An 18,509-nucleotide genomic window follows, 5' to 3' on the forward strand; every position below is an offset into this window, starting at 1 on the left:
CTCTCTGCCTGTCCCTAGCACTACATCTCATTTTGGGGGGAGGAAGTCCTCTCAATCATCAGTGTAGAGTTGTGCTGACATCTAGAACCTATTTTCTCATGTAGCATATGGCTTTCCCTCTGTCAAAACCAAGCCCCAAGTTCACCTCCTTCATGAAGACTTCCAAATTTATTTTCTCCTTAGCCCCTCAAGCCTTCCCTTCTTGCTCCTTTAGAACTAGGGTCACACTAGGAAGACATCAGTTTGTTCTCATGCATATGTTATGTTGAGAACACTTGTCCTTTTTCATGAACTTACGTTATAACTGCCCAGCTTGTCTTCACTTGGGACATGCCAGTCTCCTCTCTGCCTCGAGACTGTCATGGAGTTTGTCCCCTGTAGGCATTCATAGACTGTGTCTGCCCTAAGTCTGAGCACCACTGTCCCACCTCACTGCTAACCTCACGTCTCCACTAGTCCAGTCTTCTCCTTGAACACACTACAGGAAACAGATATACTTGCAAAAACTCTGTTTGGTGCATTTTTTTTTTATTTTTCTTTGTTCATTTATTCATATAAAAACATATCCCTTCTTCTCCCCCACCCCAAATTGGAAACAGTTTACCAGGATAAATAAAAGCATGACAAGATAGTATAAATTAGAGTAAGTGGGAAAGAAAAAGGAAAAGCAAGTGGAAGGGGCATCATTGGCACCAAGCCTGAACCTACTACCCAGACGCATCTCATGCAGTCTATGTACTGAATTGGCTCTGGGCGAGCTAGCAGTGGCTTAATAAAGAGAAAAAAATTACTGTGCCTTTAAGATAAAATGCAAATTAATAATCAAGAGAAGAACAACTAGTCTTGCTTCCAAGAGAGAACACAGTAGTGTAGTGATGAGTGTGGGCCCTAGGGCCAACTGCCTGGGTGTGGAGAGAACTGTGCTGTCAATGTGTTTCCTCCAGGACACCGCCCAGTGGCTCTTCACACTAGTGCACATTGGGACCATCAAGGAAGACTTTAAACACACCTTTTGGAGCCCCACCTCAGACCAACAATAAATGAGAATCCCTGGCAGTGGGTCTGGGAAGTCCTGCATAAAAATTTTCCCTGATGATTTGCAACCTGGGTTGAGAGCCACTGACTTAGAAGAATGGATAATCCATGGATCTGTCAGTCACTCCTCCAGCTGAACTTCTAAGTCCTTAGACAGTGTCTCCACTGAAACAGTTATGTAAAGGGCAAGCCCTTTTACTTGAATCTTACTACACACACACACACACACACATACATATAATTGAGGTATAACTGACAAATAAGATTGATGATTTGATATACATGTGCATTGTGAAATGATCACCACAATCAAGTTAATTGACACACCCATCACCTCACATAGTTAGTTACCTTTTCCCAATAGTCAAGGTATAGGAACAACCTAATTGTCTGTTGATGAAAAATGTATAAAAATATGATATATATAGTGTATATATACAATAGCATATTGTTCAGCTATAAATAGAAAAAAATTGTCATTTGTAACAACATAGATGAAATTGGAGGACATTACACTATGCGAAATAAGCCAGTCGGAGAAAGAAAAATACTGTATGGTATTATTTATATATGGAATCTAAAAAAAAACAAGTCAAATCATAGAAACAAAGAGCAGAATAATGGTTGCCAGGGGCTGGGGGGAGGTGGGAGAAATGGAGAGACTTTGGTCAAATTGGTCAAAGGGGCCAAAGGGTACAAACTTTTAGTTAGAAGATGAATAAGTTCTGAAGATCTAATGTACAGCATGGCAATTGTAGTTAATAATCTCCATTGTATACTTGAAATTTGTTATGAGAGTAGATCTTAAATGTTCTGACCAAAAAACAAAAATCATTTTAATAGCACCAGCAACTTGTATTTTTTTGCACATCATAAAGGTGAATGATTTATATATATTATATATATAATTATGTAAGTATATATAATTCATTTTCATATCGTAATAAACTGCATTTTTACATTCCTCAGACACACAATGAAGATGGGGCCTATAAGGAATTAATTAAGGTTAAATGAGGCCATAAGGTGGGGCCCTGTTCTGATAGTATTAGTGTCCTTAGGAGAAGGGCTGCCAGAGAACCAGAGAGCTTGCTCTCTTTCTCCCTCTTCACACAGGCATGGAGGAAAGTCCTTCTATGGACACAGGGGAAAGGTGGCCAGTTGCAAGCCAGGAAGTGAACTCTCAGCAGGTACTAAATCAGTGAAAACTTGATCTCGGATTTCCAGTCTCCAGAACTGTGAGAAAATTAGTTTTTTTAGCCACCTAGTCTAACTGAATAAGACATATACATATAATTCATTCACTCTTACTATGTGCTGGGCACTATGTAAGTATATATAGCGCATAAAAATATACATATATACCAAAATAAGCAAAAGACAAACAAACAAAAAAACCACACAATAATTAAATAAATAACTCCATAGCTGACTGCCTGTCAGTTTAATTTTATCCACATATGATTACTTGACCAACCATACAGAGCAATATGTGTGTTATTCAATATAGTTTGCTATGTGAGCTCATTAACAGCCATGACCAGCTTTTCTATTCCATGTTTCACTCCCAAATATCCACACAGTTGAAGTTTAATTATTGCTTTTTGGTCCAGAATAGACTAAATAACTTTCCCTGGCTTATTTTTTACCTATTACAGAGTGTTATTTAGTACTTTGTACCCCGTTGGTGCTTAATAAGGGCTATAAACTATCAATTTCAACAACATACCAAAGTCAGTTTGAATTTTATTTCTTTCTTTTCGAAAGTATAGCTTTTAACATTTGGGAGTTGTTTTGCAGAAGGTTGATAAAATCTATGGACCCAATCTGCAGGAAAAGGTGCATCCATAGGTATACTCCCAAATTTGCATATAATTTCATGAATTCACACACTTTCCTCGGGTCTGGGTCACAGCAGGATACCTGTGTCCCCTACCAAAGACCACAGTTCCAGTGGGTGTCCCCTGCCACCCACTTCTCTAGATTCTTATAATTGCTTGCCCTCCAGCCCCCTGAGATCGGGGCTGGTAGCTGCCATTTCCCAGCTGCAGCATCCTTTGTTGTTAACCAAACCTGCTCACCTCTTTGTAATAGTTCCATCAGCAAGTCTCTCAGTTCCCCGGCTCAGTTTTGCCCTCTGGTTCCTCCTGGGAGCCAGAATACACTGGAGAACCCAAAACCATTTTGAAAAATACTGACTTAGGAAACTGAAGTCATTCTATATGAAGGTCTTTCCAATACAAGTTTTTTAACTGCAAAACAGAAGTTAGTATTTTTCTTTTTAACTGGTGAATACTTTTTAAAAGATAATCCTTTATACAAGAATGTATTCTTGTATTTAAAAGTTCTCGTGGAACTCTCCAGGGCTTGCAGCTTGAGGAACATGGTTTTTGACATATTTTCCTAGCTGGCTGCTGGGCATCACATGTATGATAGAATTGAAAGCTTGAGTAAAAGACAGATAAATGGCCTCTATTGCTTGCCTCCAAGCTACACGTCCCATCATTCTGTCATGGAATGAAATTAAAATAGTCTGACACACCATTCCTCTTCAGGATCCTGTGTGCCTATAAATGTCTACAGCACAAGTAGATTTTTGAGGATTTGATCTACAATCTTTATTTCAGGATTAGAGATAAGTAAACTCATCTTTAGTTATCAGCTCTCGCTTTGTCCCTTTTTAAAAAATAAATGAACCAGGACTTTTCTTATGTCCTCCAGGACTTGCTCTATTATCTAAGAATCCTAAAATAACATCCAGTGGCTCCACAACCCAATGGCTCCTAAGATATATAGCTGAAAATACTTGGAATTTGCAACCTGCTTCATCATTTACTTACTCAACAGTTTTCCATTCCTGTGTTGCTTTTTTACTCCTTTCAAATAGGTGGTACTCAATATAAAATCAATTTAACACTTATTTTACTAAAATTGAGCATAGAAATTTTCACATAAGAACAAAAGCCCACCATTAAGTCTCTTCTTTCCCTCTGAAAACTTAAACATAATTTAAATATTAAAAAATAAATAAATATAGCATAGTCTTTAAAAAAAATCATCAGGCAAAAAACCTAGAAACCAATATCATATATTTTGTAGAGAATTAGTCAAAATCATCCCAACAAAAGGTGGTAATTTAGGAATGTGTCCATTTTTTCTAAATGTCTTGGAAAATCTGTTATTCTCTAAAGTACCTTAATCACTAACATTTTGAAGCACCAGGCATTCAGGTGTTAGAGAAAACATCTTAATAATTTGGTTTTGTTTCATCCCTTGTTAGAAGAGGAAAAATAGATCTTTAAAAATATGGATTCTTTTTTCATTTCCATATCACTTTATTTTTTATTTTCATTTAAGGTCCTTTGCATTTATATTTCCTTCAGATACCACAACAAAAAACAAACAAACCAACAAACAAAAACCACAAAACAGATGATGAGGCAAACAAAATGTTATCAAATTTCTACTTACTCTAGGTAAACAATCAGCAGTGAACAGCAGCCTACTGCTCAGATCTGTCTCCTACAGTTCACAGTCCTCCCATTTATTTCCTTCCTTCCACTGGGGCTTCTGAGTTGTTACCTGGTATAGAGCTGTTTCCAGGATTAATTTAAGGTTACAGTGCCATGGACCCACTCTAAGTAAACAAGCAAATGATAGAACAAATATATTTAGAAAGGATTTTAGGCAAGTCACAATGCTAGGTGTTCTGAGAGAGCAAGACATGGTCATTTCCTTTAAACAACTGACAGCCTGCTAAGTTTGAGGCAATATGAGAAATGTGTGGGTAACTATAAATAAAAAATAATAATCTGATTGACTCCAAAAGAGAGGCAGAAATAAACGTGTTTTGAGGATTCAGTAAAGGGAATGATCTCATTAAGGTGAAAGGATTTGAAAAGACTTCTTGGACAGGGTAAATATTTGAGATGAACTTTATTTAAGGGCCATAATTTTAAAATACTCTGGGGAGGATGTTGCTATCAAAGAGAAGGGTATGAAATAAGAATTCTGTTTGAAATAAAGAATTCTGTTTGGCTGGATTTGGAAAGGTAATTTAGGGTTTCATTATTTGGAGCCAAAAAAGTTCGGTTAAGGAGATTGAACCTTAGTCTTCCACAAAAGGTTGAAAGGGGTAGAGCACGAATCATCAGAAGTTTGTTGATTAGAAGTGGGAGGAGGAGTAGTAAGGTTGAGATGAGTACCAGTTACAAGAAAGGGTTTCTGGGTGTGGATGAAGAAGACTTGACCTTTCACAATGTTCCAAGTTAAGGATGGGGCTGGCAGGCAGAGATGGGTTAAAGATAAGCTGAGGCCACCAAAGACATCATTTTTTTGTTAGACTCTCAGCTCTCCTACTTATGAAGGTCAGTGCCTTCAAATTTTCACCTAATAAGTTAAGCAGCTTACATATCTCAGAATAAAAATTCCATTTTCATGTGACGATGATGTGTTTCCAAAGTCTTTCCTTTGTTAAAAGGCTAAGGAAAGTTCAAACATGACAAAGCCAAAGCAGTAGCTGTGCGAGAGAATGGCATTTAAAGGGCTGATGAGTGAGAGATGTCAGCGATGATCTCAGTATCGATGCAGATAAAATGTTTTAAGGTTTTGTAACTAATGAAAAGTCAGGTTCCCCAAAAGGGTATAAAATTCAATACATTAAAAAGTAAAGGCTTAATGAAATTTTGACAGATGCTACAACATGGATGATTCTTGAGGACATTATACTAAATGAAATAATCCAGTCACAAAGGACAAATGCTGTAGGATTCCACTTATATGAGGAACCTAGAAAAGTCAAATTCATCAAGAAAGAAAGTAGAATAGAGGTTACCTGAGGCTGAGGGAAGGGAGAAGGGAGAGTTAGTGTTTAATGGGTACAAGAGTTTCAGCTGGAATGATAAAAAAGGTTTTGAAGATGGATAGTGATGATGGTTACACAATGATGTGAATGTTCCTAATGCCATTAAACTGTACTCTCAAAAAACATTAAAATGATAAAAACTACTCCCCTGGCTGGATGTCTCAGTCATTAGAGCATCATCCTGATACTCTAAGGTTGCAGGTTCAATCCCCAGTAAGGGCACATACAAGAAGCAACCAATGAATGCATCAATAAATGGAACAATTCAATCTCCCTCCCTCCCTCTCTCAAAAATCAATTTTAAAAACTATTGTATGTATATTTTACTACAATAAAAGAGAGTAAAGGTTCAATGAGGTCTGTATAGTGGTTTTTATAATAGTAACTTTTAATTTATTAACTTTTAGAGAAAAAGTTTACACAGTGTGGCCTGATAGAATCATGCCTGCTGGCTGGTATTTCTACAGAGGCTTCTTGATTCTATGGAAGAAGTGAAATGATCTAAGAAGGTGGCTTAGTGAGTGAGGGATCAGAGCAAAGGAGCTGGGTATGGCAATGGCTACCAGTAGAGAAACAATTTTGCCTAATGTTCTCATCTTCAGTGTAGGAATATATCCGCCAAGGAGGCCTGAGTCTTTGCATCAGCCAGTCTGCATATTCTTACTCGAGACAATGTAGCCAACCACGCTTATTTTTCAAAGCACAGTTCATCAGAGTCAGGAATGCAGTGAGAAGATATGACTCACATATCAAAGCTATAAAAAAAGAATGATTAAATCTAAAATATTCACTAGAGAAAAGAAAAGAGTGACACCAGGGAATATTTCTACAGGATCAAAGTCTGTGATTTTAAAATGAAATTTTTTTTGCAACAGCCCAGTATGCACTGCCCTTGGCAGAAAGGCTCATGTGCCTCAATGACAGTGGAAAACCAATTAGTCAGGCTATTTTCTTTTCAGGTTGATGTATTTTTCTTTTCAGGATCAAAATATGCTACCAGAGAAGGAAAGTAACTGGTACATAGTAGAAGAAGATAATAAGAAAAAAATGAAATAAATAGTGAGAGGGAAAGGAAATCAGTAAGAAGGATGGAAGGTTGTGAGATACTGGGGAGGACCAAGTCTACTGGGAGTTGTGCAAGATGGAGTGCTAACATACCCCAAAGCACTGGAAGCATCTCCCAAAGCCCCATGAAATATTTCTGGAAGAGAATTAAAAAACATGCTACCAAAAAGGAGGAAACTTAAAGCTAGAGTAGTGACACCTGAGCAGCTACCTGATCACCTGAAGGCTAGGATTCTAAGCTTATGCAGACACAAAGCCTCAATTTGGGTGAGGTGAGGTGTTGGGACTAAGATCCAAGAGGAAAACAACCTGCCATGTGGTCTTCATGATTCCTCTTTGGAACTGTGTCTATGAAAACAGGAGGAAGTTTCTTATATACCATTAATTATGAAGCAAAGTTTTATTTGCTTAAAATATCATTCAAAGATACCACCAGTGAATCTCATCTGTCTCTGTCTAGGCAACCAGTGGGGAAGAAAACATAAAATTCTCTGAGAAATCCAAACTCCATGCTTCTTATTTGGGCTTAGAGTTTAAATTTTTTGTTACATTACAGAAAACCTCATTTCAAGATATAAACAGAAAATTTGGTTATGGAACAGAGATGTCCCTGGCACTACTGGAATAAGTAAATGCAAAATCATTTGGGTGAACACAGATGCACCTAGTTGGCAGGAGATTCTCACAAAATAACCAGCTTCGCTGAAGGTGAGCTGAGAGGGGGAAGGGGGAGAAATGAGGAAATGGTGCAGAGATTAAGAAGCATAATAGGGACAAACTAGACAGAGGGAAGTAAAGAATAATATAGAAAAGGGCGAAGCCAAAGAACTTCTATACACGAACCATGGACATGAACTAAGGGGGCAGGGACATTGCTGGAGGGAAGGGGGGTACCAGGCAGAGGGGAGCAAAGGAAAAAGAAATTGGGACAACTACATATAACAGCATAATCAATAAAATGTACTTAAGAAATCAATCTGGAAGGATTTAAAAATCAATACTAAATAACATCAAAATAAAAAACTTAACTGTGATCAGTTGAAAGGACTTAAGGGCCCATGATCATTGGGGAGGAGAGTGGAGGTTTGGAATGATGTTGGGCTTTAAGTTATTTGTGTATTAAAATGTTCTTTCTATACATGTCCTCTCCCACCCCGGTTTTATTGAGCTAGTAGTAAAATATTAAGAACTACCAGCAAAAGAATTGAAATGTTATGTTTAATGTCCAAATAATAGAGAGGGAAAATAAAATAAAGGAAAACTTGATTAATGTAGTAGAAAGAAGAAAGAGGAAAAAAAGAGAAAGATTAGAAATAATGTGGTAAACAGGAATAGAATATAAGGTATCAGAAATAAATACAAATGTACCCATCATAGTAAGTGTAAATCGACGTAACTCAGTTAAAAGACAGAGACTATAAACATAATGACACACAAGTTGACATTAAAGAGACAGAGAAAACATGTACCAGACACATTTCCAACAGGATGGAGAACTAGGTATTAGAAAAATCCCTCTGCCACTCTGAACACCCAGATCTGAATAAACCACTTTATTAAAGTAAAGATACTTTAAAAGGCATCATTTAGCTCATAAGAAATTAGGGAAAATCCTCAAGAGACAGAGAAAGCAACGAAGAAACCCACAGCACAGGGGTGGGTGAACATAATCTCGAATACTGGTCCAGATCAGGGGTCAGCAATCTGCAGCCTGGTGGCCAAACCCAGCCTGACCTTTCATTCCCATCAGTTTTTATTGGAACCAGCTAGGCTTAGTGTTTACATATTGTCTCGGGCTCTTTTTGTGCTGCAACAGCTGAGTTGAACAGTTGTGTCAGAGATCATATGACTCACAAAGGTGAAAAACTTTACCATCTAGCACTTCATAGAATAAGTTTGCTGACCCCTGTTCCCGGGGCTTAGAGATAGGGGGGTTATTGGCTGCTGGGGTGGCATAGGGTGAGGTGCAGAAATAGAAGCCCAGGTCTTTGGTTCTGAGCACAGTGAGATGAAATGGAGATTCCCCCCAGATAGCACACTTGAAAGGACTCTGCAAAAGAATGGCCTCTGGGGAAATCTGACTGTAAAGGGCATGGATGAGGAAACCTGTTGGCCTGGGACCCTGCTATAGATGGGGTTACTCTGAGATTGACAGCCATAACCTGGATTCACATTGCCCACCATAAAAGCAGCTTGCAGGCTCAGGAGTTCACATCCAGGGGGCATTTTCCAGCACTTCTAGCGGAGTTCTAAATGAGGTGTTACCAGCATTTTCTCCCTTTCTTTTCTGTGCATTATTTCATCACTGTAGTAGACTCCCTTGTGGTCCAAGTTAACACCTCAGGTGACAATTATTGTTGATGTTAGTGTTCTGGTAACAAAGTAGCATATGTTCAAAGTAATCTGTCCCTAACCCTGGCTTGCTTGCTTCCTGTTACTTTTAAGGCACAACATTACAGTGTGCAGTTTTTTTCTATACCCACACACCATTGTACCTTTCAGAAGACCCGAATATAATGAAAACACCCACATTCAAATACTTTGGATGGAAATATTATATTTCATTTAGTAATGTGTTTGGATTTCTTTTAGTAGAATGATTACACTGAGACCTAATTTTCTTCTAAATCTATATTTAGATGGCTCTAAGCCTGAGAACTGTTCTGCTTTCTGAGAGCTCTATATGTTTTTGCCTAGACATTTGCTCACTAGAAATTTGGGAAAGTGACTCAGAAATGACAGAAGGGTTTGGGATTGGACCCTGTTCACATCATGCTGGACAGGAGGTGAAAAAACAAGATTGGGTTTAGTATAGTGAATTCTTGGTGTACCCAACACACGTACTGTTCAGTAATGAATAGTTCTCTAGAGAAAGTGGCTGGCTTCTGATGGGTACTTCGGTGGTATTTGGGGACAAGTCAAGTTCATCAGGAAGGGATGGATCTTTCATTTTTTGCTGGACTACCTCCCCAGCCCCCATCAATAGTGCTGGGAAGATTCGAAGAGAGGGGAATTGTTTCATTCCTTGCAAACTGAGAGAGCTGGAGCCTGGCCTCCAGGTGGAGAAGGCACATGGGTTCTCTCCTGGATGCAGGCTGGCTGGCCCCTACCACACCATGGCAGGCAATGCCAAGGAGAATGGTGGCTGGTGGCAGGTGTCTTGTGACAAGCTGGCCTGGGGTCACATCTAGTATATTAGTTCTTTATTTCTCTGGTCATAATCCCCTTAGACCCAAAGCCTTAGATAACTCTTATGAATTGCTACAGGCTGATCATAGTTATTAGGTTGTGCAATTAAGGAAATGCCATTTTCATGCTTAGAGCAAAGCTTGGAGGGAGAACAGCAACTGCCTAAATGAGGCCAAATGTGAGTCAGCAAAAAACTATCTGTGAAGCAGCGGGGCTGGGGAGAAGCCACAGTGCTCTAAAATGACAGGCTTCAAGCAGGACACATCTTTGCCACATGTAGGGGATTGCTAGGGGACTTTCTCAGCATTTCTGAAGTCACGCTATTATAATACATTTAATATGCAGGTAAAAACCAAAAGAAGAGTCATTATAGCCAGCTTGTGGCTATGTCCCATAATTTTCTGTCGATGCGCAACATGGTTCTAGATATTTGTGACAAGGAAAGGATGGTCAGACTGGCAAATCCTGAGACTAGCAGGCAGTAGAGTTCAAGGATTAGAAGTCAGGTTATATGACTTTAAATCTAAATTCTTATGAGCTGTGTAATATTGTGCCTTAGTTTCGCTCACAATACACTAAGGTTAACAATAGTGCATATCTCATAGGTGGCTGTGCATAGCAAATAACTACATACATGCCAAGCAGCAAGAATGGTGCCTGGTATGCAGTTAGTGCTCAATGAATGTTGGCTGTTCCTATTAGAAGTTCGGGCAAAGGACTAGTTGGTCAAGGATTTGCTGAAAGTTCTTTTTTATTTTTTTGCTGAGAGTTTTGATTCACATGTCTGCTATTACACAACAAACTGCCTTAAAACAACAAATTATTACTATTTCTCATAATTCCATGGGTTGACTAAGCTCAGATGGGTGGTTTTCCTGCTGGTCTCACTGGAGCTCTCATGTGATTGAGCTGGTGGCAGCTGGGGCTGGAGTCATTTGGAGGCCTGACCATACTAGCGTGTCCCAGATGACTTCTTTCCCGGTCTGGTGCTTTTTGTTCCACACGTGGTGCCTCTCTCTGAGACATAGCACTTCTCATTTTTTAAGGGTCCCTGTGTGGCCTATCTTGTAGCTGGATAGTCAGACTTCCCAGATGGCAACTGGCTTCTGAGAGCACAAAATCAGAAATGGCAAGGTCTTCTCTAACGCTGAGGCCCAGAACTGGCACAGCATCACTTCTACTCATTCTGTTGGTTAATGAAGCCAAAGGCCATCTAGATTCAACGTGGAGGGAGGGGACTACAGAGGGGCCTTCCTGCTGGGAGGCATGGTTGGTTCATCACAGGTGGTCTTTGGTGACAGCTACCAAAGTTGTCATATGGCGATAAGTGTGGTGAATATGTTTTTTTCAAAATGAAGGACATAAAGTGTGAGGTCCAATGACTGAAGTGAACAGAGACAAATCGAAGCCCAGGTGGAACATGCTAATGATTTGCAGAATTCCATGCAGGTGACTGGTGACAGGAGATGAGTGAAGGTAGGTATCACAGGAGCTGGAGATTCAGGCGAGAGAACACAACCTCTATGTCCTGAAATAGCACGGGCAGCAAAACCGTCACCAAAGAACTGCAAAGAAGTAACCATGGACAGGATATGGTGCTGCAGAACAGACCCTGGGCAAAGGGTGACAGGCTGACAAAAGGAGCAGCAGCTTCAGGGCTTAATGCGGAGTGAGCGGAGCTTCCTCCTCACCCATGTTTGGGATCAAGATTGAGCACAAATTCTGGAAGAGCACTAAGTATCTTGTTTAAGATTCAGAAACACTTAATTTGGGCAAGAGGAAAGGGAAAGCTAGAGCCAAGCCAGTCATCAGACCTTTATGCTCAGGAGAGTGTATACCTACTTGTCCAAGGCTTCCTTTGTATATAGATCTGCTCCCCCAAACCTCTAGGGGAACTTTGCAAGAGGGAAAGGAATGAATGAATTTGGAGTTAGTTTTCCCTCAACTGATGAGGATCAGAGACTTCACTAATACCCATTTTCATTTAACCTCACACCTGATTTATTCTAAATAACCATGATGGGTTCCTCAATCCCACCTTTTCCCTGATAACACCCAACTTGTACCCTGCTATCATGTTCACCTCCCAAAAGCACTGTCTTTGTTTCTATGCCCCAAAAAGCTTTAATTATTTTGTAATGTCCACATGACAAAGTTCAAACATCTTAGGCTGTTATTCAAGGGTCCGTAGGCTTGTGTTTGAGAAGAAAGGTTGGAGGATAACTGAGGTGAAACTCATGGATACCAATAGGTACTTCTTTCTAGCTTTAGCAAGCCTCAGAGGGAACACAAACAGCACAAAAGGAACATCTGAATAGAGTATCGTTTCTTTTCTGGCAGCACAGACCTAGGAGGTGACAATGGTCAGCAACCGGCAGAGATGAAAAATCTGCTAGTTCTGAACAAAAGGGCTCCCAGTCAATTTATCTTCCCTACTAGAAGAGTCCCATTATCACCCAGAAAACAACAAACAAACAAAACCTTCTGCTACCTTGTAAAAGGTCTCAAAAACCATGTCACTTAGAACAACTATGCATGCCTAGTGTTTGAGACTCATTTGCCACACAATAAGTTTACTGTAAAACTCCCTCTACTCTACAAACATTTGGACCCATTCAAACCCTTTCTGTTCCCTTCATTTCCTAACTCTTGGTATTTCTACACACCAGGTGTAAAGAGACAGGGGGGAGGGAATGAAGCTGTTCCAGTGTCCCAAGAAGCTGAGGAGTCGGATCACAATCCATCAGGGAAACAAGTAGGATAAGAGACATCTTGCTCAGTAGTTCTCTTATAGTCTACTACTTTTTACTTGTACTTTTTCTTAAATATGTGAAATGTTTTATCTCCTCAGCCAAATTTGGACCATGCTTTAGGAAGAGAAGGAATTTATTTTAAACCATATCTTTCTACCTTGTATATCTCTCCTTGTTCAGAGTTGCCATAGATAAATGGCGGTTGAGTATCCCACAGGCAAAAGCAAAATTCATACAGTTTATCCATCCATCCATTAATCCATCTACTCACAGAGTCAAAAAAACTGTTAGTGACTGACCCTATCTACCTCAAAACCCACTAGATGTTGCCCATTACAGAGGATGGTGTATGCAGGTTCTAGAACTCTTAGATTCCCCAATATCCAATATACCATACCCTTAAAGTATTCAGATTTAAAATCATTGTTATAAAAGTAATACTGGCTTGTGGTAAACATTAAAACAGTATAGAAGGGTAAAGAAAAAAATTAAACTTCCTTGTCACCACTCCAACCAAAACTTCCCATTCCAATTACCCAAAATAACAGTTGCTGACAGCTCCTTAAATAGCCTTCAGGAAATCTGCATTCTTTTTTTAACATAGATAGGATCATTCTATGTGGTTTTTTTTTTTTTTTTTCTCTGTTGTTGCTTCCTGGCCCTCACTTATACAACATATTTTGATTTTCTTTTCATGTTAGCCCATGTAATGCTCCTTGTTTTGTTTTGTTTTTGTAACAGCTTTATTGAGATATAATTCATACTCCATACAATTTACCCATTTAAAGTATATAATTCAATGTTTTTTAGAATAGTCATATAGTTGTGCAACCATAACCACAATCCTCATTCATTTCAGCAGTTGCAGGTAATCTGTCTTATGCCAAAATCTCAATAAATATTTTTTGAATCAAATTAAACCATGGATTTGGACTGAGAAAGTGGGGAAAAGCAAATTGTCTAGGAACATTACAGTAAAGAAGCTCTGGGACTTCTAGTTTTATGAGTTTTAAATAATTATGTGATATTGATATAGCAACATAAATGAGAAAATATTCTTTTCACATTACCTATATCTTTTTTTTTCCCAGATAGTGTGGCCCTCATCTATGCTGACATAAATTCATGTTGCATTGTGCTGGATTTTCTTTAGTAAGTCAAGAATTTTCACTTCCAAGTAAAGTTTTATTTCTTTTAGTAAGTTTAAAAATAAATATTATTTTTAATAATCATCCCAAACTAAGTTAGTTTACAACATTTCAACAGTAACAGGACATCTTGTGCAGCATTTGTTTTAAATATACTGTGAAGGTAAGCATTTCAAATTAATACAATATTTATAAAATGTCTAAAGAAATGTAACCAAATTGTTTTTGAAATTGTTTATAAATATTAGGAGTTTTAAGCATATGGGGTGCTAAGTAATGTTGACATGTCTGGGAAAATGTGCAGAATGGAAGAAAATTCATATCTTTCCAATATTTATATTTCGACATATAAAATAAATTCTCTAAGGAAAAAAAAGGTGTTCGGTAAGATTAGTAAGGCCTACAGTGCCATAGGATAGGTATTTAAAAACAAACCTAAATTAGTTTAAGCAGCAAAAAAAGTTAGCTTCAAATACTATTGAAAGTAGAGAAGAAAAAGAACATGGGCACTTTGTTAGAGTAAAAAGAGAAACTCCTGTGGAGGCTGGAAAATATCTTTCTAGAGATTTTTTAAAATGTGGTAAGAACAGGACAGATTTGATGCCACATTCTTCTCTATGGATTGAGACTTTATTGCATAAGAGGTCATGGAGCTTGTGAATTCTATTATTATGATCCAGTCCCTCACTGAGTCTCAAAGTGAAATATTCACTGTTCCTAAATGCTCAGTGTCTAAAGTCCTGACCACTTTCTCTCTCAGGACCTCTGTAGTACTCTGCAGTAATCTATCAAGTGTTCATCCTCAAATGCATCAGCAAGCATACAACTACTTTTCCCAAAACATATTGATCGGATGTCAGAAACAGTAGAATACTCATCTTTTTTTTCTTCTTAGGTCAAAATCTATCCTTTCTGGGATTTGACTGAAATCTTAAAAAGTCTGTATTTTAGATTCTCCTCATTAGTTTCCCAGGCAAAGTGTTGATTTTAAATAGTCCTCAATTTTCCCACGTTTTTTCAAAATGTCTTATTACCTTTAAAATAATTTCATGTTTTACCTCTGCATCCTGGACTTAAAATCTAGGACAGCTGAAGAAATAATGAACCTATTTTAACGAGGGCAATATAAAACCCAAGTAAATGGGAGCCCCATAAAAATAACTAAATATATGCCAGAAGAAAGAGGTCCAATTACCCTTTTCACAATTTTTAAAGAATATTGTATAGGACTTCGAATATGGACAAGTCGGCTGAACTCTTTGAGCAGAAAGTAACCTATAGTTGGCCTTTCCATAGAGTGAAAATCATTGCTGTAAAAAATGGTATTCAGCAATTAAGATTATGTTTTTAAAAATGAAAATGTTTTCCCCTTCCTAGTTTTTGAAGAGAGGGAAGACGATAACTGAGAAGTCAGAGTACTGTACAGAGATGGAGAGATTGTATATAGAGGGCATGAGACTGTGGTTTGTACATTCAAGGAACTGAAAAAAGACTAGTGTATCACTCTATCCACACTAGCAAACAACAAAACCCACTTAAGACAGTATACAAGCAAAGCAACTTATTAAAGGATGTTAGGCAGTTCTTAGAATTCTGGGAGGTGCAGAGTGTCCATGTTTGAGGCTATCAAAATGGGGCCATGCTCAACCGTGGCCAGGAGACTGCCTCCCTAAAGACCCGCTGCTGTTCTGCTAGTCCCACGCACCTTCTCTTGCATCACAACCCTGAGTGCTAGATACTAAAAGCTATGCAGCTTTCACCCCCTAAAGCTGAAGCCTGCACTGCCACACTTGCCGTAAAATCTATTCTTGCCTTCTCACATAGCGCTCTTATGAATGAAATCTCAAATGGATACATTTGATTGGCAGAGAATATACCACAAGAGACTGGAGAAATTGAGTATCTAGCTTCTCCTGTGGAAGATAGATGCATAATGCGGGATATTCTCCAAGATAAGAATGGTATGGCTGGGAAGCCAAAAAAGAACAACTATTTCCCATAGGCAGTACAGTTTCAGTGTAGAAGACAGAAAGTCAATAGAGCTTGATAAGATGTTACAAGTGAGAAAGAGGAGTGCATAATGAGAGACTACCAGCTTTCAGGCTGCATAACGTGGTGGATGATGGCTTGCTCCATGATTGAGATGGGTTGGGCTTGAGGGAAGAGCATGTTCAATTCAAAAAAGGCAGTCAGAATTCAGATTTAAGATTGGAGGAATCCTGGAAAGATGACAGCAGAAGTGATAATTTTTAAATCTCCTTGGATCAGCCTATAAAAGGAAACAACAAACAAACAAACACCTGGACAACACCACCAAAAACCCATGGAGATAACCTTCAGTAGGAAGTGATGAAGTATTCCCATACACTAACAAATATGAATGGGTAAAGAGTAACCACTGGCAGCTATAAGACCTGGTTATACTAGCATCTTTGCAGACAGAGGAAAGCAAGGGGCATCAGATGGACCTGAGAACACTAAAAGAACCAAGAAGTACTTACTGGAAACTATTTCAGCTGAAACCGAGAGTCTTACTTTTAATTATGAGTGAGTACAAAGCGTTTACAGTAAAATCTGGAGGGGCTAGGGAAGTCTGGGCCCATGAACTCCCACACTAACTAGTCAAAACTTCTTCTAGTACAAAGCCCTACAACGACAAGAAACTGCTGCAAGGAGAATCCAATTGAGCGGCACAGGAACAGCAGAGTCAAAAGAAATAGCAGGTCCAGGTAAAAATAAAGAAGGACATATCTCCAGAAAATAAGCTGCCAACATTTTCTGAACCCTGAACAAATATAACAAAACAGAAAACTCCAGAGCTATAAAGTTAGAAGAACTATCCTGAGCCACAAAATACTAATAAAGGTTAAGCAAATTAATTTCAAGTATGAATGACAAAGAAAAGGATCAAATCGTAACGTTAATATAAAAAAAAGATTAGGAAGCATAATAACATACCTACAGATAAGGAATAAACATCAGAGAGACATTACCACAACATAGATTAAAATTATAAGCTAAAAGTTAAAAAAATTCAAAATGATACAAAATATGAGGGAATATTAATTTATAATTAGGAAAATTCAGAAATTAGGTGATATGTTCTCAGGTAAAAATTATAAATAAAAAACATTTCATAAATGAGACTAAATTTTTTTAAATGAATGAAAGATATAACAGATAAGGCCTTGAGGAAAATAAAAGCTAAGAAATAAAAATATTAAAATAAAAACAAAGATCCGAAATAATTTTCTATTTAAAAAAATGAAATTATATTGTTCAAAAATGTTGATGTCATTCTCAACAAAACACTAGTAAACTGAATTCAACAGCATATTAAAAGCATTGTATACCATGAACAAGTGGGATTATTCCTGTAATGCCAGGATGATTCAACATATGAAAAATCAATCTATGTAATACACCATATTAACAGAATGAAGGGGGGGGAAGTACATGATCTTGAAGATGTAGGAGAGAAAGAGCATAACAAAAAAAGAGAAATTCTCATGGAGTTGAGAGGTGATGAAACCCAAAACACATATGAAAAGTTTGGTGTTTGATAGAGAGAGAGTTGCTCCCATTGCTAGAGGAAGCAAAATGAAAATGCAGACTTAGATGTGTTTGTTGATTTGCTGTTGGGGACATAAGGGACTTCCTACCAGATGGGCTGATTACAGTCTTTCCATACAGTCTGAGACAAGCTCATCATCCTCAGAGACATGAAGTTGATCAGGCTACATCATTTATGAATTATGGGACTGAGGGTAATGGTTTGGACCATTAAGAAACATATTTGTGTTGTGATCCACTGTATACACACATGTGATTAGGTGAAATCAAATTTCATATGGGTATAAACTGTTTTCTTTTTGATGCCCACCTGACAAACTAGACTGGCAAGAGCCTAAGTGAAGCAGTGCACCTGGATTGGGGGGCGGGGGTGGAAAATAGAAGAGATACTATCCTGTGTCAGGCAGGAGCTGTCCTTGTTATCACAAAATTCCTGCAAATTAAAGATAATCAGAAACTGGTTAAAAATCTATTTCTGATACACTAATATTCTAAGAAATTATACTTTTAATAACTTGCTTTCTCAATGATTTTTTTTTTCAGTTTATTGGGAATTTATAGCATTGACCCAATAGTGTATAAACACATAGGTACATTTTAAAGAAGAGAAACATCAGAAAATCACTACTTGTAACTTGGAAGCCACCACCCCAAAAACCTCCCTATCCTCAAGAGGTAATCATTACCTTGATTTTAGTGTTAATTATTTTCTTGTTTTCCTCTATTGTTCCACCACCTATGTGTGTATCCTTAAGCAATATAGGTTAGTTTGGCCTGTTTTTGTGCTTTAGATAGATGAAACACAACATTGTATGTATTATGTTCATATTCATTGCTATATGCAATTCCATGTATGAATATAACACCATTTTTATATCCATT

The sequence above is a fragment of the Furipterus horrens genome, unplaced genomic scaffold (genome assembly GCF_987537825.1).
Source record: "Furipterus horrens unplaced genomic scaffold, mFurHor1.1.pri manual_scaffold_1, whole genome shotgun sequence".
NCBI lineage: Eukaryota > Metazoa > Chordata > Mammalia > Chiroptera > Furipteridae > Furipterus > Furipterus horrens.